The following is a 27,711-nucleotide window of genomic DNA, read 5'->3' on the forward strand; positions in this document are numbered from 1 at the left end:
CCTCAGCCACTAGACGGAGGAACTCCTGCAGTGATTTCCTGTGACTAAAATGATTGACCTCTAACAACCACAACTATCTTCCGTTGTGCTAGGTATGACTCCAACCAGCAGAGAGTGTTCTGCCTGTTACCCATTGACTCCAGTTTTGCTAGGGCTCCTTGATGCCAACTCGGTCAAATGCAGCCTTGATGTCAAGGTCAGTCACTCCCACATCACTGCTTGAGTTCAGCTCTTTTGTCCATGTTTGATCCAACGCTGTAATGAGATCAGGAGCTGTGTGGTTCTGGTGGAACCCAAACTGAGCGTCACTGAGCAGGTTATTGTTAAGCAAGTGCCGTTTGATGGCACTGTCGATGACACCTTCCATCACTTTATTGATAATCGAGAGTAGACTGAAAGGTAATTGACAAGGATGGATGTGTCCTTTTTTTGTGCACAGGACAATTTTCAACAATGCTGGGTAGATGTCAGCGTACTGTAGCTGTACTGGAACAGCTTGACTATCGAGGAGCAAGTTCTGGAGCACAGGTCTTCAGTACATTTGCTGGAATGTTGTCAGGGCCCATATTATTTGCAATATCCAATGCCTTCAGTCGTTTCTTGATGTCACATGGAATGAATCGAATTGGCTGACGACTGGCATCTGTGATGCTGGAGATTTCAGGAGGAGGCCGAGATGGATCATCCACGAGGCATAGCAGGCTGAAGATTGGTGCAAATGCTGGAGCCTTACCTTTTCCACTGATGTGCTGGGCTCCTCCATCTTTGCGGATGGGATATTTGTGGAGCCAACTCCTCCTGTTAGTTGTTTGAAATGATATTCTCTCTGCCCAGGTCCATTTACATGTGGCAAGAAAATATAAAGGTGAGGATAGTTTCCTGCAGCAATGCAAAACCCTGGTTAGATCACACTTGGAGGACTTTGTATAAATCTGGGCACCTTAGAACACATATATTGACCATCTCAGGAGGGCAATGCTAATTCCCCTGAATATTATGAGGGCATCAAGGGTTAAATTGTGTGGTCAGTTTACAGAAACTAGGCTTGTAGTTTGTATTCTCCGGAATGTCCAAGGTGCAGGGGTGATGCCAACTGAGTGAGATAGAAACTTGTATCGGCCGGGCAGGGAGTCAATGATAAGGGGGCACATTCGGAAAATTACAGCGAGTCAACGAAGGAGAGGAATTCGGAAACAGTTCTTACACAAATTGTGGTTTAAGTGTGGAACTGTCCCCCACAGAAACAGTAGAAATGGGCTCGAGGAATAATTTAAATATGCAGTTGATAGATTTACACCAAACAAGGTAGTGGGGACAATGCAGTCAAGACAGGTGAATGGAGTTCGGATACAGATCAGATCAGCCATGATCTCAATGAATGGTGTAATATATCCAAGAAGTTGAATGGCCCTCTGCCGTTCCTATTTTCCTACCTCAACGTTATACCCAGTGCCAGTATCGAGCTCTCCCAGGGCAGGTAGAAAACAGAACTCACTCAACATTGCCCTGACAGTGTAACTCCACTTTGCACAGAATGACAGCATCAAACAGTAGCAAGAGAAAGAGAATACAAAGTTCCCTCTATCTAACCTAATGGCATACCCCCACATTTTCGGCAGTTTCGATCACCTGCCAGGGCAGGCAAAACAGTGAGCTCCTTCCAAATTACTCTGACACTGTATCACCATTTAATACCCAGCGTCAACATTGAGCAATCCCCAGGCAGCTACAATACAGCGCACCGTCTGGATTAGCCTGAAAATGTACTTCCAATGTAGATACAGTGTAAGCACCGAACACTCCCAGGGCAGATACAATACAGGCTCCATATAGATATTCATGACACTGCACATCACAGGGACATCAAAATGTCCCCTCACTGGGACATCTCAGGGACAGATACTGAACCCACTGAACCCCACAGGGACATCTCTGTCTGTACCTTCCCTGGGAAAGCTCATGGTCAGACACTGAACAGGCTGCACCCCACAGGGCAATCACAAACAGTCCACTCCATCGAGCTGTTCAGGGTCAGACACTGAAAACGACGCATCCCACAGGGAGATAGCAGACTGTCCTCTCACTGCAAGCCAGAGGTACATCAAAAATTGTGCCCTCCTGGGGCAGCTCAAGTTCTGATACTGAACAAACTGCACCCCACAGGGACATCACCAGGGAAAGCTCATGGTCTGGTGCTGAAAACACTGCAGTCCACAGGGAAATCGCAAACTGTCCCCTCCTTGGCAGATCTCAGGATCAGATACTGAACACAGTGCACCCCACAGACACAACATAAACTGTCTCCTCAAAGGGACAGCTCAGGGTCAGACACTGTCCACACTGCACCTCACAGGGACATCACAAACTGTCCCCTTCCTGGGACAGCTCAGTGTCTGATACTGAAGACATTGCACCCACTGGGAAATCGCAAAATGTCCCCTCCCTGGGATAGCTCAGGGTCAGACACTGAACACACTGCCCACAGGGAAATCACAAAATGTCTCCTCCCTGGGATAGCTCAGGGGCAGACAGTGTACACACTGCACCCCATAGGGACATCACGAACTGTCCCTTGCCCGTGTCAGCTCTGGGTGAGATACTGAACACACTTTACCCACAGAGAAGTCACAAAATGTCCCTTCCCTGGGATAGCTCAGGGTCAGACACTTAACAAACTACACCCCACAGGGACCACAAACTCCCACCTGCCATGGACTGCTCAGGGTCAGATACTGAACACACTGTGCACCACATGGACATCGCAAAATGTCCCCTGCCAGGGCAGCTCAGGGACAGACGCTGAACACACTGCACCCCAGAGGGACATCACAAAATGTCCCCTCCTTACGATAGCTCCGTGTCAGACACTGAACACACTGCACCCGAGAGGGACATCACAAAATGTCCCCTCCCTGAGACAGTACATGGTCTGATACTGAACACACTGCAGTCGACGGGGATATAACAAACTGTCCCCTCCTTGGGACAATTCAGGGTATTATTCTGAAGACAATGCACCCCACTGGATGAACTTTTGTTTCAACAATGCAACTGGAGCCTTGGAGAAATAGCTATCATGCCCTGCCCAGACGACTCTGGTAGTCGGCATATTGATGATTTGTCTTAACTTCTTTTTAAATCAAGAATTAGATCTCGCCAGTTACTGAAAGAGGACAAAAACAATTAGTCTACCACGGAATTCCTTGATGGGACTGTTTATGTAAAAAGTCATGTTGTAGCTGTTGTGTGATTTACATTTGGAAAGCTGCTACATTATGGTTGAATACGAGTGCCATTGACCACATCAATGGATCTTGTGGACAGAATCCACTAGGAATTATGAGATAAGGCAAAACACAGGATCCAATTTACTTAATTCTCATTACTGAGTTGGTGAGAGACTAACTTATACCCAAGTTATCTTAGTTGTTATAATCCAGTGTTTCAAATGCAAATATTAAAAGTAATGGATCTACTCTAGACGTTAATTGACATTGTGACACTGTTTTTTGTTCATATATCGAGGGTGGGGGTTGAATAATCACCACTGGCCATCCAACTATAAATTTTATTCTTCCACAGTAATGAATTAAAATACCCTGGCATATTACTCTGCTGTTACAGTCCATATTCGTCAACCTAATAGCTAGTATTCCGAGAATGAAGTATTCATCCGATCCAAAAGTGCTGGTGTTCTGTTCCATGGGAGTGAACAGAGAGTTAGCTATCTCGAGAAACTTCGGGTCATATCAAAACCATTTTGAAGACATTAAGCAGTGCACCATTATTCATGCAATATTTTCCCATCAAATATAAATAATTTTAAACAAGTTATAATGGCTGCAGAAGTAATGTTGATTGATAAGGAACTTAAGCAAGGAATCACGACGGCTAAAAGGGGTGATGAGGAGTCATTGGCAAACAGGATTAAGGAAAATTCCAAGGCTTTCTATACGTATATAAAGAGCAAGAGGGTAACCAGGGAAAGGGTTGGCCCACTGAAGGACAGAGAAGGGAATCTATGTGTGGAGCCAGAGGAAATGGGCGAGGTACCAAATGAGTACTTTGCATCAGTATTCACCAAGGAGAATGACTTGGTGGATGATATCCCTAGAGAAGGGTGTGCAGATAGTCTCAGTCATCTCATGATCAAAACGTAGGAGGTGTTGGGTGTCTTGCAAAGCAGTAAGGTAGATAGGACCCCAGGGCCTGATGGGATCTACCCCAGACTACTGAGGGAGGCAAGGGAATACATCTCTGGGGCCTTGTCAGAACTCTTTGCATCCTCATTGGCTACAGGTGAGGTCCCAGAGGACTGGAGAATAGCCAATGTTGTTCTCTTGTTTAAGAAGCACTCCCTCATTACTGACCCTCTGACATTGCAGCACTCCCTCAGTACTGACCCTCTGACAGTGCAGCCCTCCCTCAGTACGCACAATCTGAGAGTGCAGCATTCTCTCAGTGCAGACGAAACAACAATGCAGCCACCCCTCAGTACTGAGATTCTGACAGTGCAGCACTCCCTCAGTACTTACCATCATACACTATGGCACTTCCTCAGTACTGACCCTCTGACAGTATGGCACTCCCTCTGTACTGACCCTCCAACAGTGCGGCAGTCCCTCAGTACAGAGCCTTGGACAGTGCAGCACTCCCTCAGTACTGACACTTGGAAAGTGCAGTGCTCCTTCAGTACTGACCCTCCGACAGTGCGGCACTCCCTCAATACTGACAATCAGACAGTGCAGCACTACCTCAGTTCTGACCCTCGGACAGTGCAGCTCTCCTTCAGTACTGACACTCTGAGAGTGCAGCACTCCCTCAGTACTGACCCTCTGACAGTGCAGCCCTCCCTCAGTACTGAAACTCTGAGAGTGCAGCACACCCTCAGTACTGACCCTCCGACAGTATGTCATTCCCTCAGTACTGATCTTCCGACAGTGCGGTACTAACTCATCACCAACGTTCTAACAGTGCAGCACTCCCTCAGTACTGACACGCCGACAGTATGGCACCCCCACAGTGCTGACCATCCGACAGTATGACACTTCCTCAATACTGATCGTCGGACAGTGCAACACTCCCTCAGTACTGACCCTCCGACAGTATGGAAATCCATCAGTATTGACCTTATGACAGTATGGCACTCTGTCATTCCGAACCCTCCGACAGTACGGCACTCCCTCAGCACTGACGATACAACAATGCAGCGCCCCCAGTGCTGACAATCTGACAGTGCAGCAGTCTTTCAGTACAGACCCTCTGACAGTGCAGCACTCCCTCTGTACTGACCCTCTGACAGTGCGGCACTCCCTCTGTACTGACCCTCTGACAGTGCAGCACTCCCTCAGTACTGCCTCTACAACAATGCAGGGCCCTCTCAGAACTGACCCACTGACAGTGCAGCTATCCGTCAGTACTGAACCTCTGACAGTGCAGCAGTTCCTCAGTACTGACCCTCCGACTGTTTGGCATTCCCTCAGTACTGACCCTCCAACAGTGTGGCACTCCATCAGTACAGACCCTCTGACAGTGCGGCACAACCTCAGTACTGACCCTCCGACAGGACGGCACACCCTCAGCACTGCCGAAACATCAATGCAGCGCCCGCTAGTACTGACAATCCGACAGTGCAGCAGTCCTTCAGTACTGACCCTCTGACAGTGCAGCACTTCCTCAGTACTGATTATCTGAGAGTGCCGCATTCCCTCAGTACTGACTCAACAACAATGCAGCGCCCTCTCGTGAACTGCCCACCGAGAGTGCAGCTATCCCTCAGTACTGAAACTCTGACAGTTCAGCACTTCCTCAGTACTGACCCTCCGACAGTATGGCATTCCCTCAGTACAGACCCTCCGACGGTATGGCACTCCATCAGTAAAAGGACCCTCTGATAGTGCGGCAGAGCCTCAGTACTGACCCACCGACAGTATGGCACTTCCTCAGTACTACTCTCGGACAGTATGGACTCCCCCCTCAATACTGACCCTTGGACAGTGCGGCACTCCCTCAGTACTGAGCCTCTGACAGTGCGGCACTCCCTCTGTACTGACCATTGGACAGTGCAGCACTCCCTCAGTATGACCATCAAGAATGCAGTGCTCCCTCAGTACTGACCCTCCGACAGTGCGGCACACCAGCAGTACTGACCCTCTGACAGTGCAGCACTCCCTCATTACTGACCCTCTGACAGTGCAGCACTCCCTCAGTACTGATAGACGGAGAGTGCAGCAATCCCCCAATACTGAGACACTGAGAGTGCAGCACTCCCTCACTACTGACCCTCCAACAGTATAGCTGCCCTTCTCACCATCTCCATCTGCTGGTGTCAATGCCTCACTGCAGTTGCTGGCCCCTCTCGCTTTCTCCATCTGATGGTGTTCCTGTCTCACTGGAGTCTATGCCCACTCTTACAATCTCTATCTGCTGGTGTCCTTGTCTCAATGCAGTTTATGCCCGCCTCGCCATCTCCATTGGCTTCTGGTTTCATTGCAGTTAGGGTCCCCTGTCACCATGACGGGATGCTGTTGTCCCTGTCTCAATGCAGTTATGCAGTTATTGCAACCACCCTCCCCACCCCCACCGCTACCCCCCCCCCCCCCACGTCACTATGCCATCTAATGGTGTCTCTGTCTCTCTGCAGTTACCGTTCCACTATCCATCTGCTGGTATCCCTGACTTAATGCAGGTAATGCCTCCTCTCACCGTCTCCATCTGCTGGTGTCACTGTCTCGCTCGATTTATTGCCCCCTCTCACCAGCTCCGTCTCCTGGTTTTCCTGCCTCACTGCAGTTTCTGCCCCTTCTCACCATCGCCATCTTCCGGTGTCCTTCTGTCATTGCACTCAATGTCCCTCTCACCATCTCCATCTTCTGCTGTCCCTGTCTCACTATGGTTACTGCCACGTCACGCAGTCTCCATCTGGTGGTGTCCCTCTCTCAATGCATTTACTGCCCCCTCTCACCATCTCCATCTGGCGATATCCCTCTCTCAATGCATTTACTGCCCCCCCTCACCAGCTCCATCTGCTGTTGTCCCTGTCTCACTGCAGGTACTATCCCACTCTCAGCATCTCCATCATCTGGTGTCCCTATCTCACTGCACTTTATGCTCCCTCTTACCAACTCCATCTGCTGGTGTCCCTGTCTCACTGCAGTTCCTGGCCCATCTCTCACTATGGCCATCTGTTGGTGTACCTGGATCACTGCTGTTAAAGCTCCAATCACCATCTCACAGCCGGTGTATTTTGTCCATTTTGCTTTGGGTCCAGGTGTGGTTCAGTTGAAACTAGCCGAACCTTTCAGTGCTGCCTTTTTGAGAAAGAACAAAGAACAGTACATCACAGGAACAGGCCATTCGGCCCTCCAAGCCTGCGTCGATCTTGATGCCTGCCTAAACTAACACCTTCTGCACTTCCGGGGCCCATATCCCTCTATTCCCTTCCTATTTATGGATTTGTCAAGATGTCTCTTAAACGTCGCTATCGTATCTGCTTCCACCACCTCCCCTGGCAGCATGTTCCAGGCACTCACCATCCTCTGTGTAAAATAATTGCCTCGCACATCCCCTCTAAACTTTGCCACTCGCACCTTAAACCTTATGTCCCCTCGTAACTGACTCTTCCACCCTAGGAAAAAGCTTCTGACTATCCACTCTGCACATGCCGCTCAGAACTTTGTAAACCTCTGTCATGTCGCCCCTCAACCTCCGTCGTTTCTGTGAAAATAATCCGAGTTTTTCCAACATCTCCTTATCGCTCCAGACCAGGCAACATCCTGGGAAACCTCCTCTGTACCCTATCCAAAGCCTCCATGTCCTTCTGGTAGTGTGGCGAACAGAATTGCACTCAACATTCTAAGTGTGGCCGAACTGAGGTTCTGTACAGCTGCAACATGACTTGCCAATTTTTATACTCTATGCCCCGACCGATGAAGGCAAGCATGCCGTATGCCTTCTTGACTACCTTATCCACCTGCGTTGCCACTTTCAGTGACCTGTGGACTGCACGCCCAGATCTCTCTGCCTGTCAATACTCCGAAGGGTTCTGCCATTTACTGTATACCTCCAACCTGCATTAGTCCTTCCAAAATGCATTACCTCACATTTGTCCAGATTAAACTCCATCTGCCATTTTTCCTCCCAAGTCTCCAACCGATCTATATCCTGCTGTATCCTCTGACAATCATCATCATTATCCGCATCTCCACCAACATTTGTGTAGTCCGCAAACTTACTGATATGACCAGCTACATTTTCCTCCAAATCATTTATATATACTATACTGCGGAACACCACTAGTCACATCCCTCCATTCAGAATAACACCCATCCACTGAAACCCTCTGTCTTGTTTGACCGAGCCAGTTCTGTATCCATCTTGCCAGCTCACCTCTGATCCCGTGTAAATTCACCTTTTGTACCAATCTGCCATGCGGACCCTTGTCAAAGGCTTTACTAAAGTCCATATAGATAACATCCACTGCCGTTCCTTCATCAATCATCTTCGTCACTTCCTCACAAAACTCAATCAAATTAGTGAGACACGACCTCCCCTTCACAAAACCATGCTGCCTCTCGCTAATAAATTTGTTTGTTTCCAAATGGGAGTAAATCCTGTCCCGAAGAATCCTCTCTAATAATTTCCCTACCACAGATGTAAGGCTCACCGGCCTATAATTTCCTGGATTATCCTTGCTAGACTTCTTAAACAAAGGTACAACATTGGCTATTCTCCAGTCCTCTGGGACCTCACCTGTAGCCAATGAGGATGCAAAGATTTCTGCCAAAGCCCCAGCAATTTATTCCCTAGCCTCCCTTGGTATACAGGGGTAGATCCCATCAGGCACTGGGGACTTATCTACCTTAATGCTTTGCAAGACACCCAACACCTCCTCCTTTTTGATAATGAGATCTCTGAGACAATCTGCACTCCCTTCCCTAGGCTCCACATCCACCAAGTCCTTCTCTTTGGAGAATACTGATGCAAAGTGCTCATTTAGCACCTCTCCCATTTCCTCTGGCTCCACACACAGATTCCCATCTCTGTCCTTGAGTGGGCCAACCCTATCCCTGGTTACCCTCTTGCTCTTTATAGATGTATAAAATTCCTTGGGATTCTCCTTAATCCTGTATGCTGATAACTTTTCATGACACCTTTTACCCCTCCTAACTCCTTGCTTAAGTTCCTTCCTGATGTCTTTATATTGCTCAAGTGCTTCCTCTGTTCCTAGCCTTCATGAAATAATTCATGAATCTTCTGCAGAGCAAGACACAACTCAATAGATCAAATTAACAATGAAATATAATCCCAGTTCAGATTTAAAATAATTTTAGGGCTCAGTGCTGTGAAAGGAATAAATACTTTCTGCCCTTTCGGGAATGTAGGGAATGGAATATGAAATGGGATTTAGTCCAGTGTTTGAAACCCTTCAGCTCTTTCTATGATTTCACTAATTTAATAATGAGATTGAGAGGATACTTCACAGCCTTTGTCAGCTCGTGTCTGAATTTAGTCTGGATCACATAATAAATACACGTGTTGGTGCAGGAACTGAGAAGCTGCAACATCTTTGATGCTTGTTGTGTGATAAATTCAGGGACGTTGTAGGCGGAATTATATTGAATATCTGCAAATCGCCTATAAATGTTATGCACAGCCCGGGTCGCCCATAATAATAAAATAAAACTGCCAGACAGACTGAAGATTAAAATAATTAATTTTCTGTGATTCTCCATCTCTGGGTCCTTGTGATTTTCTCCATTGTTGTGGCCCCAGAATCCCCTGTGCACTTTATTGGTGAATAGAATATCTATGACGGTCAGAACTTTTAGCAACAACATCATAAAGGATGGGACAAAAGGCGTTAAACTGATGTTGAACAATTCAAGTTGAAGCCTGGCTACCCGACCCAAACCCAACCAAACCCCAATATATCTGCCGGGTTCGGGCCATATCGTGTCTATATTCTGCGTCCATCAATAGGGTTCAGCTCGGGTCGGGCTGCATTGTACTGTTTAGCTTTGACAGTTTTGGTGTAACCTGTCATGTCCACTTCTGTCAAAGCCCCAAAATAAATACATATTATGTCTCAAAACTTACGTGTGACATTTCTAAAGCAAACTTTTCACTGTTATGATTTTTTTTTTAAATTGGGAACAGGTTGTATTTTTCCAGACTGGTTGCAAGTCTGTAAATTTTTGTGAATTGCATTTCTAAGGTATTTAAAATGGATTTAGAGTATGGAATTCAGTAGCACAAATTAGACGCTGCCTTTTCTGCCCAAAGGAAACCCAGGAGTACAGTTTAAGGTCCATTCATATTTCAGTTATAGTTGTTGCCAAATTGGTATGAAAGTTATTGGAAAAAGTGAATAACAGTCATGTGAGTTAAAATTAGCTTCGAAAGGAATACTAATGTCTCATTTTATGCATAACACATGCTTAAAATATAATTTATGAACTTGTTTGTTTTCACATTGCAAGTACGGACTTGGAAAAATAGCTTTGGGCCTTGCCCAGACCACCCTTGCGACAAGCGTGTTCATGCTTTGTCTTAACTTAAAAAAAAATCAAGAATTAGATCTACCCAGTTATTGAAAGACGACAAAAAAGTCGACCACGGAACTGTATGATGGGATTGTTTATTTCAAAAGTCATGCTGCAGCTGTTGTGTGATGTACATCTGGGAGCTGCTACATTATGATTGAAAGCGAGTGCTATTGACCACATCAATGGATCTTTTGGACAAAATCCACTTGGAATTATGAGATAAGCCAAAACACAGGATCCGAATTACTTAATTCTCATTACTGCATGGGTGAGAGACTAACTTTTTATACAAATTATCTTAACTTTGATAAACCAGTGATTCAAATGCCCATATTAAAAATGAAAATGCATGGAACCAATATTTATGAGACTAGACGTTAATTGGGATTGTGCAGTGTTTTCTTTCCTCATATATAAGGGGTGGGGTGGTTGAATAATCACCACAGGTCATCCAAGTCTAAATTCTAAATATTCCACGGTAATGAATTAAAACACCCTGGCATATCAATCTGCCGTTGCAGTCTATATTAGTCAATCTAATGGCTTGTGTTCCTTGAATTAAGTATTCCCTTGATCCCAAAGGGCTGGTGTTCTGTTCCATGGGAGTGAATAGCGAGTTGACTATCTCCAGAAAATTCAGTTCATGTCAAAATCATTTTGCAGGCATTACACAATGTAGCATTATTAATGCAATATTTTCCGATCAAATGTAGATAATTTCAAGCAAGCTATAATGGCTGTAGAAGCAATGTTGATTGATTTTCAGAAGCAAACCTTTGCCCTGATAGTGGCCAACTAATTGTTGCACAGGAGCAGACATGTAAAATTGCAGAAAGAAAACCATCTATGAGCTGAACTAAATTAAATGTGCATCAAACTACGCATAGGGATAGACAGGATGTTAGGTGGTTCATTTTCCAGAGAATTTGGGGCCTATGGAACACATTGACAACTGGTGTGGTGGATGCTGACTTTCTCAGCAGCTTCAAGAGGGAGAGCAATCAGTTCCTGACTGTGAGATTGAGTTCATCATTTAGAAGGCACGTTTCTTTATAGGTAACACATAGTCAATGTAATCTCCTGGACAGGTTTTCGACTGCCAGAGGAGCAGGGCTTTGGAAAGGAAATTTATTGAGTTTTTCCGCATATAGGCCCTGGGTTTTTGCGTTTCATGTGCCAATCCTAATAGATATTGATGCGACTCAGGGAGAGTGAAGAAGTATTTAGCCATGATGGTCCAGCTGTCATCCTGATTGGCCAGCTGGTCTTTCCATAAGTTTGTCAGCTTAACGGCGGCACAGTGGCGCAGTGGCTAGCACCGCAGCCTCACAGCTCCAGCGACCTGGGTTCAATTCTAGGTACTGCCTGCGTGGAGTTTGCAAGTTCTCCCTGTGTCTGCATGGGTTTCCTCTGGGTGCTCCTGTTTCCTCCCACATGCCAAAGACTTGCTGGTTGATAGGTTAATTGGCCATTATAAATTGCCACTAGTATAGGTAGGGAAATATAGGGACAGGTGGGGATGTGGTAGGAAGATGGGATTAGTGTAGGATTAGTATAAATGGGTGGTTGACGGTCGGCACAGACTCGGTGGGCCGAAGGGCCTGTTTCAGTGATGAATCTCTAAACTAAATCTAAACTAAATTTCCCTCTATGTCTACTCAAATTGTAAAATTATCTGAAAGCAACAAATGCTACAAGTGCTTCCTTCCTCAATATTGTAGAAAAATAATTAAGTAGCAGAGGGTCTAAAACAGGCAACAGTTGGTTATGCTCTCTGACAGCATCACGTCTGGGTTCTTGCACTGTCTGGTAATGCAACGGTAATGTGGATGGTTCATCCTTACACTTGTTGACTTCTCTTGTCTACCTTAGGCACCGTAACAGAGTTTGGGAACTCTCTGACACAGTACCTCTGATGTAGATTTCCCAAACTTTCTGTAGGTATTGTTTTCTTCTTTGTCTGCATTTTCTTTTCTGTTTCAAAAACATATTTCGAGTCGGGTCGGTCATGAAAAGAAATAAAAGGACTCGGTTCCAGGTAAGTTTCAGATTGGTTATTGTCGGGTCACCTCGGTCGGGTTTAAATTTTATACCCGAGTCAGGTTTTAGGCTGAGGGGAGACCTGATAGAGGTATACAAAATTATGAGGGGTGTAGGTAGGGTAGATAGAGAGAAACATTTCCCCTTAGCGAAGATGTCAATAACCACGGGTCATAGATTTAAGATAAGGGGCAGCAGATTTAGAGGGGATTTGAGGAAAAGATGTTCACACAGCGGGTGGTTGGAATCTGCAGCACGTTGCCTGACGGGTGGTAAAGGGAGGAAGCCTCACAGCATTTTAGAAGTCTTTAGATGAGCAGTTAAAACGCCACAGCATTCAAGGCTATGTGCCAAGTGCTGGGAAATGTGATCAGAATAAACTGGTGCTTGATGGCCGCCACGGACATGATAGCCTGAAGCTCCTGGTTCTCTGCAGCATAGTTATATCCTCTATGACGCTCTGACCATCTTCATCTGCTGGCGTCGCTGTCCCAGTGTCGTTTCGGCCCCTCTCACTACATCTATCTGTTGGTGTCCCTGAATTACTGCAGTTACTAGCCCCACTCACCATTCCATCTGCTGGTGTTCCTGCCTCACTGCAGTTCTGGTCCCCTCTCACCATCTCCATCTGCTGGTGTCCCTGTCTCTCTACAGACACCGTCCAGTCCCACCTTCTCCATCTTCTGGTGCCCCTGTCTCACTGCAGTTACTACCCTTCTCACAAACTCCATCGGTTCGTGTCCCTATCTAACTACAGTTACCACCCTTTCTCACCATCTCCATCTGCCGGTGTCCCTGTCAAATTGCATGTACTGCCCCCTACCAATCTAAATCTGCTGGTGTCCCTGTTTCACTGCAGGTACTGCCCCTCTCACCATGTCCATCTGCTTGTGTCCCTGCCTCACTGCAATTACTGTCTCCCTCTCACCATCTCCATCTGCGGGTGATCCTGTATTACAGCAGGTGCTATCCCCTTCAGCATCTCCATCTTCTGATGCCCATGCCTGATTGCATTTATTTCCCCCGCTCACCAACTTCATCTGCCGGTGTCTCTGTCTCACTGCAGTTAGCGAACCCTGTCATCATCTTCAACGACTGGTGTCCCTGTCTCACTCCAATTTCTACTGCCCTTCTGACCATCTCCATCTGCTGGTACCACTATCTCCTTGCGCTTGCTGCCAATCTCACCATCTCTACCTGCTGGTGTCCCAGTCTCGCTGTAGTTACTGAACCCTGTCATCATCTTCAACTACTGGTGATTCTGTCTCACTGTAGTTACTGTCCACTCTCACCATCTCAATCCGCTGGTGTCCTTGTTACATAGCAGTTACTATCCGCTTCAGCATCTCCATCATCTGGTGCCCATGCCTGACTGCACATACTGCCCCCTCTCACCACTTCATCTGCTGGTGTCCCCGTCTCACTGCAGTTACTGAATGCTGTCATCATCTTCAACTACTAGTGTCCCTGTTTTACTGTAGTGACTGTCACCGCTCACCATCTCCATCTGCTGGTGTCCCTGTCTTACTGCAGATATTACCCACTCTCAACATCTTCATCTGCTGGTGTCTCGGTCTCATTGCATGTACTGCCCGCTCACCATCTCCATCTGCCGGTGTTCCTGTTTCACTACAGTTACTGTCACTCTCACCATGTCCATCTGCTGGTGTTGTTGTCTCACTGCAGTTACTGCCTCCCTCTCACCATCTCCATCTGCTGCTGTCCCTGTCTCTCTGCAGTTACTGTCTGCCTCTCACCATGTCCATCTGCGGGTGTTCCTGTCTCACTGCAGTTACGAAACACTTCACTATCTCCATCTGCTGGTATCCCTGCCTCACTGCACTTACCGCCCCTCTCACTATCTCCATCTGCTGGTGTCCCTATCTCTTGAAGTTAATGCCCTTTCACCATCTCACAATCACTCTGATTTGCAGCTTTGTCCATTTTGCTCTGGGTCCCAGTTGAGTTTAGTTGAATCGAGCTGAACTTTTCAGTCACGACTTTTTGAGAAACAATTCATGAATCTTCTGCAGAGCAAGTCAAGCCTCAATAGGCCAGAATATCAATGAAATATAATCTCGGAGTCAGGTATTAAATCATTTCAGGGCTCAATACTATGAATATAAATTATACTTTCTCCCCTGTGGGGAGTGTAGCGAACTGAATATGAAGTTTAGTTTAGTTTAGAGATACAGCACTGAAACAGGCCCTTCGGCCCACAGAGTCTGTGCCGACCATCAACCACCTATTTATACAAATCCTACACTAATTCCATATTCCTACCACATCCCACAACTGTCTCTATATTTCCCTACCACCTACCTATACTCGGGGCAATTTATAATGGCCAATTTACCTATCAGCCTGCAAGTCTTTGGCATGTGGGATTTAATTCCAGAGTTGAAACCCTTCCGCTCTTTCTATGATTTCAATAACTTAACAATGAGATTGAGTGGGTATTTCACCGCGTTATTCAACTCCTGTCTGAATTTAGTCTGGGTCACCGTGTAAATACACGTGTTGGTGCAGGAACTGAGAATCTGCAGCATCTTTGATGTGTGATCTGTGATAAAAAGCGGGTCACTGTAGGAGTAATAATACTGACTATCTTCAATTCGTGCATACATATTAAACACAACCCGGGTCACCCATAACAGTAAAAAACTGCCGGATATACTGAAGAGTAAAACAATTGATTTTCTGCGATGTTCCATCTCTGTGTCCCTGTGATTCTCTCCATTGCTGCGGCTCTGGAATCCCCTGCGGACTTTACTGGTGAATAAAATCCGTTTGACAGTCAGAACATTGAGCAGCAAAATTAGAACGACTGGGACACAAGGTGATAAAATGCGGTGAAACAATTCAAATGCCCACCATATGGGGGAAGTAAAGAAGCTCGGTTTATAAACACAACCCATGGGAACATTATCAATAATGTAACTGTGTTCCAGTGTAAAGTACCAGGGGACGGACTGTAAACATTCCAGCACACTCACTGTTCCTACAACCACAGCCGCCGTTTTCTCAGTGCAATATTTTGTTTTCAGCTTCTCACAACGAATGGCCACAAATCGATCAAAGGTGAAAGTAACTGTAAGCCAGATAGAAACACCTGTTGCTGCAGAACCGAGAACAACATTGAGAAAACACAAAGGAGTGATTTTCAGGAATGAACGTGGGAAATAAAATGAAACAATCACACCCATAATTGGACCAGAAATAACGACCAGGAGATCAGCCATTGCCATTCCCATCAGGTAGAGAGTGATACATTTGGAGAGACCGCACTTTCCTCGGGACAGGATCACAATTGCCAGCAAGTTAACTGGAAGAGAGAGAAAAGGAAGCAGAGAAATTACTGGTCAAACCAGGTGACAAACCAGGTGACAAAGCAGCAGTTTGACAGGATCTAGGCTAAACTGTCCAGCTTTGTTGCTGCATCGAGCAGTGAAAACTGATTCAATGACCTGGGCAGTGCTTTGTCACGGTGAAATGATTGAAACACAATTACTAATAATGAATTGGGAAATTGAAACAGAAAGTGAATAAAGTCAGCGCCAGATCGACTGGAAGTACTGATTGTGGATGCTGTACGGGTGGGGAAATGAGAAGGAATTTTTACAGAGATGAAATCTAATTGGTTAAATGGGAATTTGGCTCTTGAATGTTGGTTGGGTAGGTTTGGAAACAACAGCAAACGCAGCTGACTTCTTGTTCTGGGTTGAGAGAACTGGTGGGGACTGTTACCAAATGGGAAACGGCTGACAACTGATGCAGCGAGTTTGGGTGCTCGCATCAGCCTTGATATAGAATGGCGAAGCAGTCTAGAAGGTCTGAAAGGCCTCCTCCTGCTCCGATGTACCTATATTCCTATCAGATTGGACGAGGCACCTGGAAATGGAACCAGCGAGTGAGATTGGGTGAAAGAGAAGGAAAAGGACATGTTGGAGCTCGAGGGGAGACTGGAGCTTATGGTTTGGGGAAATGGATAAACTGGAACAATGTATGAGGAGACTGAGGACTCAATACAATGAGAGGAGAGGCTGAGATGCATCGGGAGATACGGCAGCAGAGTGCTGGAGGATCGTTCCCAGTAACACAGCTCAATTAATGCAGTCAAACAATAACCAGTGTGGTTACTGGTGTTGGAGAACAGTTCATTATTTATACGATATTATCAATATAGTTTGTTTTTGCAGACAATTAAATATGAATTGTGCAGCACAGTGGCACAGTGGTTAGCACCGCAGCCTCACAACTCCAGCGACCCGGGTTCAATTTTGGGTACTGCCTGTGTGGAGTTTGCAAGTTCTCCCTGTGTCTGCGTGGGTTTTCGGCGGGTACTCCGGTTTCCTCCCACCACCAAAAGACTTGCAGGTTGATAGGTAAATTGGCCATTATGAATTGCCCTAGTATAGGTAGGCGGTAGGAGAATATAGGGACAGGTGGGGATGTGGAAGGAATATGGGATTAGCGTAGGATTAGTATAAATGGGTGGTTGATGGTCGGCTCAGACTTGGTGGGACGAAGGGCATGTTTCAGTGTTGTATCTCTAAATAAAATAAATTTTTAAAAGATCAATTGAAATATATTGTTGATATCAACCTCGCTCTTTATTTAAAGCAGCATGCACAGAGATTTTAAAATGCTGCATTTAAATAATGAATTACCATCAGTGAAGAACTGATTCTATGATGCTTATTCACGCAGTAAGTAAGGAATAGGAATATTATCTGAGGACTTGACAGAAATAAACGCAGAGAGATCAAGTCCAACAGAAAAAATGAACACAATCTGACAATAGACAACTTCAACTCACACTTTCCCTCTCCAATTGTACTGGCCATTCCAACACTTTATGATAGTGATATTCACTCTGCTGCTTCTTTCTCTTTCTCTTTACTTCTACTTATCTCTTTCCCTCGGTTTCATTCATCCGGCTTCTTCTCTCCTTCCCTTTCTCTCTGGAGTACCCATACCTTTCACACTGTTCCTTAATATCACTTTTCACATACGACGAATTCCTAACATTCTGCACCTGTCTTCTGTTCAACAGCTTCTTGTTCAAAGATTCTAATTTCAGAGTAGGTTTGTTCAATTATGGTACCTCTGTGAATAATTTAATGTGACTATGGAACACCCAAGTCTCCACCAGTTCACCAGCACTCTTCACTTCATTCACAATACATGGAATAAACTGGATCGAAGGCTTCTTCCAGACAACCTTACAATCATTGAAATTCCTTCTCCTGGATTTATAAAGTACACCGTTAGAATGTGGGGTTGCTTAATTAATAAAACACCAACATCGGCGCTGCAGCTGATAATCTACAGAGAAATGGGAGACTCTTGATTCCAACTGATAGAGTATAAACCAATAAAACATCCCACCAATAGTTTCCGTTTCACAATCTAGTCCGGTGACAGTGAAGGCATCAAGTGAAGCTGTGAAGGAGATGTGAAAGAGTTAGCAGCAAGCTCAGCTCAGTAACCAGACTTCTAAAGCAACGTCAGACACACACAGAATGAAATAATATGTTATAACAGTGACGACCAGTAAATACTTTGAAATCCCAGTTAAATCATGTTCTTGGGGAGTGAGGACATTGTGCTGTCCCCTTGTAACACTGAGACTATGAGATGTCTCATTATAAATCACTGAAACACACACTCATAAAAACTATTCCAGGACCAGTCGGACTGCAATATGCACCTGCTAAAATCTCCTGATGGTCTGATTCTTGAACCGAACCTCGACATCTCATTCAAATACATTCAATGCACAGAATAATGCGGTAACAATGCAATGTTATTTACAGAAAAACCATTCAAGACCCTATACTACAGCTCCTACGTGGCTGAATGAGTAGACAATGAGGAGATTCCATCAGTAATTGCTGCAAAAGAGTATTCGGCTGTGTAACACACACAGCGAGCAATAAAGCGAATACAGCAGCACAGTTAACAAAGATTTATACCATTAACAGCTCAGATACTAGCTTACCAGGAACTCCAATTGCTGCAAGTAAAGGATAATAAATGCCTTCTATCTGATACATTAGTGGTAATCCCATTTCTGTGAGAAGCAAAGTTCTGTTATCCTGGAACCCACTGCTCCAGCAGGCATTCTGAGCTTATCCATTCCAAAGGATCCTGTTTTATACAGGGGATATGTCTCCAGTGACACAGCTATGCCCCTGACTATTAGTTACACTCACCTGAACAAACACATTGCACTGGCAACTTTGACTGTGATGTAAACATTGTTTTGGATAAAACGCAATCATTTCAATATCAATTACATTTTCTCAGTAAGACCTCTCTCGGGAACAAACCTGAAAACTGTACTCATACTGGACGGATACTACAATGATGAGCGGCATCATTAATATTCTGCATATTATTGTATTAACCTTGATCGATCCTGGCTTTTCTACTGTAAATGTAACTGATTTGTCTACAGTGGACACTGAATCCAGGGGCAAAATCAATCCCATTTCACTATGTTCCTGCAGATTTCCAAGTTAAAATGTGAACTTTGAATCTCGGAATTGGAACCACGTTCAGGGTTACAGCCGACAAACTACTGTGGGTGATATTAGGGAAAAGTTACTGTACAAGTCCATTGGGGAGGCAGCAGTGTAGTGATAATATCACTGGGCAAATAATACAGAGGACCAACCTAATGGCCTGGTGATAGAGGTTCAAATCCCCGTTGGCAGCTGCTGGAATTAAAATTCAGTTAATTAACAAAAGTCTGCAATTGAAAGCAAGTCTCTGTAATGGGGCCGTGGAACTATCATCTATTGCTATAAAAGCCCATTTGATTCGCTAATTCCTTTTAGGGAAGGAATTTTGCCATCTTTACCTGGTCTGACCTACATGTGGCTACAGACCTGGAGCAATGTGGCATACTCTTAACTGCCGGCTGTAACGGCCCAGCAGGCTGTCAAAGGCAATAAATACTGGCGCTACATGAAGAATAAAACAAAACCTTCTCTCTGATATTTCACTGCAGATATTTACCTTATTCTTCGACAGTGGTTAATGGCTCCGGTAAAATCATAATTGTGCCAACTCCTGACTCCTTTCTTCCTCTTCACTGCTGACCAGACACACAAATTCCACCTACCCTCACCATCAACTGCTCCAAATTCCTGCTTCTAAGTCCAATCCTCACCAAGTCCATCATGCGCAACACCTTCAGCCAAACAGACCTGCATTGACTCCCAGCCCTCCAAGTAGTTAAATTTATAATTCTTATCATTGGGTGTAATGTCTTCCATGTCCTCACCACTCCACATTTCCAGCTATTCCTCCAAACCTGCAACAAGCACATCCGAGATCTCCCCATACCTCTTACATGGGTATATTTCAGTGGGTCTGCCCCATCTGGTTGCAATACTATTGTTCTGTTTTTAATCAGAGCTCCTCCAGCAATGGCCTCTCTTCCCACACTAGCACTATTACTTCTGGAGTCCTGGAACTTTGAGTTGGGGAGATTTGATATGGGTGTAGAAGATAATGACAGGTATAGATAAGCAAAATCTGTTCCCATTAGTTGATGCTGCAAGGAGCAGAGGATACAGATTTAAGGTTGTGGGTAAAAGATGAAGTGAGGAGGAACTTTTTTTTTAATGCGGTGTGTGACAATGATCTGGAACGCACTGCCGACGAGGGTGGTGGGAACAGAGACAATCATTGATTTCCAAAGAAAATTGGATGGGCACAGGGATATAGCGGAGGGATGGGACTGATTGGATTGCTCTCTAGCCAGTTTGTAAGGTCACCTTCTGTGCGTAATAGCTCTATGACTCTATAATACATTTGGGGAAGACAAAAAACGGGGAAACATATTTATCCCATATCTCTTAATAATCTGCATCCAAAATGATCAGTCTCAGATTTAAAATGAAAAACATGACATAATATCAATTTCTGTTTGCGGAAAAAAGTTCCAAACCTCTGTCACCCTTTACATGTCGAACTATTTCCTAACTTCACTCCTGAAAGGCTCTAATATTCACACTATGCCCCCTTGCCCTACACTCCACGACCCGCAGAAATAGGCGAGATTGTGAAAAACTATCAGTTCCCCTTCATATCTTTAAATCTGGGATCAACTTAAAATGATGACCTGCTGTGTATGTCCAGTCCTGTATTGGACTGTAATGGAGCAGAGCTTGTTTAGTACACGGTGGGTAAAAGGGAACGCTTCACTCAGTCTGGAATTGTACTGGATGTGTCTCATCTGCAGAGCAAAGCTCTGCAGTCCTACCATATCCAGTCGTGAATGGAGGTAGATAATGATACAACAAACTGAAGTAGGAGGCTCCATGAACATCACCATTCTCAATGATAACAGAGTCACAGATATCAGTACAAAAGACAAGGCTGTGGAGTTTACAACTCACCTGCCACCTAAAGTGCCGAGTGGATGATCCATTTCAGCCTCCTCCTGCGGTGCTCAGCTTCACAGAAGTTAGTCTTTGAAAAAGCTGGCAACGCACAACAACTACATTTGAAAGGAAACATTGGAGCCAAATGTGGCTCAGTGGATAGCCATCTTGTGTCTGAGCTTTTTGGAGGGGGAAATGGAAGGGGAAATGACGTTCTGTTCAATTCTCGCTCTTCAAATATCCTCAGCCGGAAATGTGGATCTTGACAGCAATGGAGAAACTTAGCTGTGAGGAAAGATTGCATAGGCTGGGGTTGTTTGCTTTGGAACAGAGGAAACTAAGGGGAGATTAAATAGATCTCTTCTGCATCCTATCTGATGCCCTCATATTCTTCCTAAAGTGCAATGCCCAGAATTGGACATCATATTGTTCAGTCTGAACCTGTGTTTTATAAATCTTCATCATAACCTCCTTGCTTTTATGCTCTGAGCCACTATTTACTAAGCCTGGGATCCCAGTGGTAGAATAGGGCAGAGTCAACATGGATATACAAAAGGGAAATCATGCTTAACAAATCTTCTAGAATTCTTCGGATGTAACTAGTAGATAACGGGGAGCCAGTGGATGTGGTTTATTTGGACTTTCAGATGGCTTTCGACAAAGGCCCACATAAGAGATTAGCGTGTAGAATCAAAGTGCATAGGATTGGGAGTAGTATATTGTCATGGATAGAAAATTGGTCGGCAGACAGAAAACAGAGAGTAGGGATAAATGGGTCTTTTTCCGAATGGCAGGCGGTGACTAGTGGGGTACCGCAGGGATTATTGCTCGGACCCCAGCTATTTACAATATATATTAATGATTTATATAAGGGAACTAAATGTAATATCCCCAAATTTGCAGATGACACAAAACTGAGTGGGAGGGTGAGTTGTGAGGAGGATGCAGAGAGTCTTCAGAGTGATTTGGGCAAGTTGAGTGAGTGGGCAATGCACGCCATATGCAGTATAATGTGGAAAAAATGTGAGGTTATCCACTTTGGTAGCAAAAACAGGACGGCAGATTATTATCTGAACGGCTATAAACTGAGATAGGTGAATATGCAGTGAGACCTGTGTGTTCTCATGCACCAGTCTCTGAAAGTAAGCATGCAGGTGCAACATGCGGTAAAAAAGGCAAATGGTATGTTGGCCTTCATAGCGAGAGGATTCGTGTACAGGAGCAGGGATATCTTGCTGCTATTATACAGGGCCTAGGTGAGGACACATCTGGTATACTGTGTGTGATTTTGGCCACCTTATCTGAGGAAGTATGTTCTTGCTATAGAGGGAGTGCAGGGAAGGATTACCAGGCTGATTCCTGGGATGGCGGGACTGACGTATGAGGACAGATTGAGTCAGTTAGGATTATATTCGCTGGAGTTCAAAAGAGTGAGGGGGATCTCATAGAAACCTATAAAATTCTAACAGGACTTGACAGGGTAGATGCAGGGCGGATGTCACCGATGGCGTGGGACTTCAAAACCAGGGGTCATAGTCCAAGGACAAGGGGTAAACCTTTCAGGAATGAGAAGAGGAGAACTTATTTTTTCACGCAGAGCGTGGTGAGCCTGTGGAATTCGTTGCCACAGAAAGCAGTTGAGGCCAAAACATTGAATGTTTTCAAGAAGGAGTTAGAGTTAGCTCTTGGGTCTAAATGGATCTAAGGGTCTGGGGTGAAAGCAGGAACAGGTTAATGAGTTGGATGGTCAGCCATGATCATAATGAATGGCAGAGCAAGCTCGAAGGGCAGAATGGCCTTCTCCGGCTCCTATTTTCTATATTTCTATGTTTCCATATCCCTTTTAACTACTTTCTTAAATAGCCCTCTTACCCTTAATTTGTGCACAGTTATCTCTCGGTCTCTCGGTTCCTGTACTCACTTCAGAATTGTATCCTTCATTTTTAATTGTCTGTCCTCATTCTTCCCACCAAAATACTTTACTTCATAATTCTTTGCCAAATATTAGCTGCTACGTGTCTATCTTTGGTGATAAACTATTACATGTTGGTGTTCAGAGGGATTTGGTTGTCTTTTTACACAAATCACACAAAGTAAACATGCTGGTGCAAAAAGGAAGGCGAATAGTTTCTTGTCCAGTATCGCAAGGAGATTGGAGTACAAAAGTAAGGAGGTTTTACTGCAATTTATGTGTTCGTATATAGCTTTGATCTCCATACTTAGGAAAGGATATCCTTGCCTTCCAGGTAGGACAACAAGATTCACTAGAAAACGTGAAACAGACTTGAGGAGCCTTATGCTTACTCCGGCTCGTATTTCCTCTGTTCTTAGGTTCTCATGACAGAAAGAGACAGATGGACAAGGAGGTCTAAAAGGTTGGAGGAGGCGAGAGAGGGAACAAACAGGATACACATATGGGAACAACACGACCTGCAGTCGCACACTATCCTGACTTGGAATACAATCACTGCCCTTTCATTGTCCTTGGGTCAAAATCCTGGAATGGCCTTCTAACAGCACTGTTAGTGCACCTACGGTACATGGACTGCAGCGGTTCAGGAAGGAGGCTCACCAACAACTTCACAAAGAGCAATTAATCATAGGCAATAAATGCTGGCCTTTCCAGTAACACATACATCCAACAAATTAATAAAGAACATTAAAAAAAAAACAAGCCACATAAGGTGATATGAGGCTCAATGACCAGACACTTGCCGGATAGGGTGACTTTCCAGAGTACCTTCAAAGAGGAAAGAGAGGTCATGAGATGGAGAGGTTTCGAAAAGGAATTCCTGAGTTAAGGCCTTGGCAGCTTTAAGGCACGACCACCAATGGTGGAACGATTAAAATGGGGGATGCTGAAGAGGCCAGAATTAAAGGATTGTAGGTATTGGAGTATTGTGAAGTTGGAGGCGACTGCAGGCATAGGGACGGTTCATTTGTGGAAGACAGTTCCAAACTTCTACTACGCTGTGTGTGAAGAAGTATTTACTGATTTCACTCTTGAAACGGTTTTAGACTCGTTTTCGTTTTTAGACTGTGTCCTTTGTCCAAGACTTCCCAAACCAGCGAGAAGAGTTTTTCTCTATCTACCCCATCACTTTGTATTGTTATCTTGGAAACTTTGATCAAATCTCCCTTTAATCTTCTAAATTCCAGGGATACAGAGTAAAGCTCCGTCTACACTGTCCCAATAATCTTGCCTCTGAGTTATAAAATTGTGCGTATCACTTAATATCACCTAACAGAAAATCAGGAAAGAGCAGCGAGACGCAGAAAAGGCAACTTTTGTTGTATTTGAGAAGCTCGATTTCTGCAATGCTTTATTGTTTGGTCAGACTGCTGACCCAGTGAAATTCTACCCCTGTGAGTTGTCAGTTATGTGGATAGAAATTATAGCATCTTATTGCAATGTAAAGGTACCGTGCGTACTGAGTGTAACAATATTTGTAGCATCCCATCATACAATATACTTTGCTGAGAATGAGAGCAGGGTTTTATATTTTCAAATCACTGAGGTAAACTGAAACTCCCCTCGACACTAATATTAGTGTTTGTTATCAACCCTGGGAGGAAAGTAAAGCTTGAGACCCTCAAGCAGCAATCAATGCTAGATTTGATCAATTATTATCGATTAATCAATTACAGTACATAAAGCACACAGAATATTCCATTAAATAGCGGGATACGGGTTTCTTACCTTCCTGAATCAGGAAGTGTACCCTCTGTAGTTGTGGTGTCACCAAAATCAGCCAACTGAAAACAGCAACTGATGCATGTGGATTTTTACAAAGGGTCAGAGAAAGGAGAGAGTAATTGGCATAGAAACACACAAAGAGAGAGATACACAGGGAAATAGACACACACAGAGAAACGCACGCATATACATAGAGAGAGAGAGTGACCAAGGGACAGAGAGCGACAGAATATTACAATTTCCAAAAGGCATTTGAAGAGGTCAATATTAGATTTCAAAATGAACAATTGATTTTACATCACTGGGCGTTTGTCGACGACAGTACCTAACACATCGTTTGGGTCTAGAGGTGCTTGCTAATTCCGCTCATGAAAGGTCTGCCTCGAATTTTTTTAGACTATGCTCACTAGTCCCAAGTCCCAAGCTCCTTAAATAGTTTCTTCCAAACTACCTCATCGGTTCTACTCAATACTTTAACAACTTTGATCGAATCACCCCTGACCCACCTGAATTCCAAGGAATACATCCATAGTTTGTGTAATACCGCCTCGTAATTTAACCCTTGGAGTCCAGTTATCATTGTGATAAATGTACGCTGCACACCAATGGACATGGACCTATGCCACCACCGCCCCCCGCATCCACCCCCCACCCCCCGACCAAGTTCTTTGGACATTCACTAAATAAGGTTTTTCACCATTTATAAAGTACACTGTTCTAGTCTGTCTTTTTTGCCGACATTGAAATCCTTCTACCACAGTTTTCCCCATTCACTTCAAATATTTATATCTATTTGAAAGTTATGCTTACAGCTACACTGCTTACAATGCTGCCTATTTTTCTGCCATTGGCCTTCTACCGCATCATCTTCAATCGTTAATAAATACAGAAAAACTGAGACATACAGTGGCTTTGCACTAGCAGATGGCAGTAAATCGTTCTGACCTCGAGCTTTTTAAAAATAATTCTGTTTTCTTTTAGAAGAATACGTCAAATTCACAACAACCCAATGTGCTTTTTGAACACCAGATTTTTCAATCATCAGCTCAGGCATTCCAGTTAAAACCCCCAAAAGGTGACACGCTTTCCTGCTGCTGTTGCCTGACTATCTCAGCTTTTGTACATTGTATATTCACTTTTCCTCTTCTTTATGTGTCTGAACTCTTTGAAGCCAGTTAGACATTAGTAAACTACTTCATGTGATATAAAGTGAATACCTTCAATTCTGTATATCTGCAAGGGAGACAATTACATTCTCACCTTATTCGATCAACCAAAACCTGAAATTCCATTCAGACACCCCTATTTTCTATCTCTGCAATTGTAGCTTTCACTCCACAATGCGGGAATGGATGAATGGAAACAGCTTTAGACACATTTGGCGAGGTCTTAAGTGAATATTTTTCATCCGTATTTACAATGGAGAAAGTCATGGAAGATAGTGAGTTTAAGGGAGGGAACAGCGATATGCTGCAGCCTATCAACATGACAAAGGAGAAGGTGTTGGAGGTTTTGAAGCGGATTAAGGTGGATAAATCCGCAGGGCCTGACGAACTGTATCCTAGGATGCTATGGGAAGCAAGGAAGGAGATTGCTGGGGCCCTGGCAGAGATTTTGGATCATAGTTAGCCACGGGTGAGTTACTGAAAGACTGGAGGATAGCTGATGTTGTGCCTTTATTTAAGAAGGGCAGTGGGGATAAGCCAGGGAACTACAGGCCGGTGAGCCTTACATCAGTGGTGGGAAAGTTATTGGAAGGTATTCTGAGAGACAGGATTTATATGCATTTGGAAAGGCATGGTCTGATTCGGGATAGACAGCATGGCTTTGTGCGTGGTAAATCATGTCTCACGAATTTGATTGAGATTTTCGAGGAGGTGACCAAGAGGATTGACGAGGGCAGGGCAATGGACGTTGTCTACATGGAGTTTAGCAAGGCCTTTGACAAGGTTCCGCATGGTAGGCTGGTCCAGAATGTTCGAACACATGGGATCCAGGGTGAGCTGGCAACTTGGATACAAAATTCGCTTGGTGATAGGAGGCAGAGGGTGGTAGTGGAGGGTTATTTTTTCAGATTGGAGGCTGGTGACCAGTGGTGTGCTGCAGGGATCGGTGCTGGGCCCTCTGATGTTTGTCATATATATTAATGTCTTGGATGTGAACGTAGGGGGCATGATTAGTAAGTTTGCAGATGACACCAAAATTGGTGGTATAGTGGACAGTGAAGAAGGTTGTCTAAGGTTACAATAGGATACAGATCAACTGGGAAAGTGGGCAAGTGGTTGGCAAGTGGAATTTAACGCAGATAAGTGTGAAGTGATGCATTTTGTGAAGTTAAACAAGGACAGGACATATACAGTGAATGGCAGGGCCCTGAGGAGTGTTGTTGAGCAGAGGGACCTTGGGGTGCAAGTACATAGTTCTCTGAAAGTGGCAGCACAGGTAGACAGGGCAGTGAAGAAGCCATATGGCATGCTTGCCTTCATCGGCTGTGGCATTGAGTACAAGAGTTGGGACGTCATATTACAGTTGTACTTAACGTTGGTTATGCCGCATTTGTATTACTGTGTGCAGTTCTGGTCGCAGAAATACAGGAAAGATGTGGTTTAGCCAGAAAGGGTGCAGAAAAGATTCACAAGGATGTTGCCTGGTTTGAATTCCTTGAGTTATAAAGAGAGATTGGATAGGCTGGGTCTGATTTCCCTGACTAAAACTAGAGGGCATAGATTTAAGGTGAGAGGGAGGACGTTTAAAGAGGATTAAAGGGGTAATTCTTTCCCACAAAGAATAGTGGGTATCTGGAATGAGCTGCCTGAGGAGGTGGTGGAGGCAGGAACAGTAGCAACATTTAAGAGGCATCTGGACAGATACTTGAATAAGCAAGGCAGAGAGGGATATAGACTTAATGCAGGCAGGTGGGATTAGTATAGATAGACATTATGGTCGGCATGGACGAGGTGGGCAGAAGGGCCTATTTCTATGCTGTAGACTCTGTGAGGCTATGACTGTATGACATTTCGCAACATGT

The 27,711-nt window shown here is 44.7% G+C and overlaps 1 long non-coding RNA gene across 1 annotated transcript in view; it reads right to left on the reverse strand.

Annotated features, from left to right (window-relative positions):
• Positions 1-21,138, reverse strand: part of LOC137362397 (uncharacterized) — a 50,441-nt gene extending 29,303 nt beyond the window's left edge. Inside the window, exon 1 of the long non-coding RNA XR_010972497.1 lies at positions 21,002-21,138. This is a non-coding gene — a long non-coding RNA (uncharacterized lncRNA). The remainder of the gene's footprint in view (positions 1-21,001) is intronic.
• Between the last annotated feature and the right edge of the window lie 6,573 nt (positions 21,139-27,711).

Source organism: Heterodontus francisci, unplaced genomic scaffold (genome assembly GCF_036365525.1).
Source record: "Heterodontus francisci isolate sHetFra1 unplaced genomic scaffold, sHetFra1.hap1 HAP1_SCAFFOLD_52, whole genome shotgun sequence".
Lineage (NCBI taxonomy): Eukaryota > Metazoa > Chordata > Chondrichthyes > Heterodontiformes > Heterodontidae > Heterodontus > Heterodontus francisci.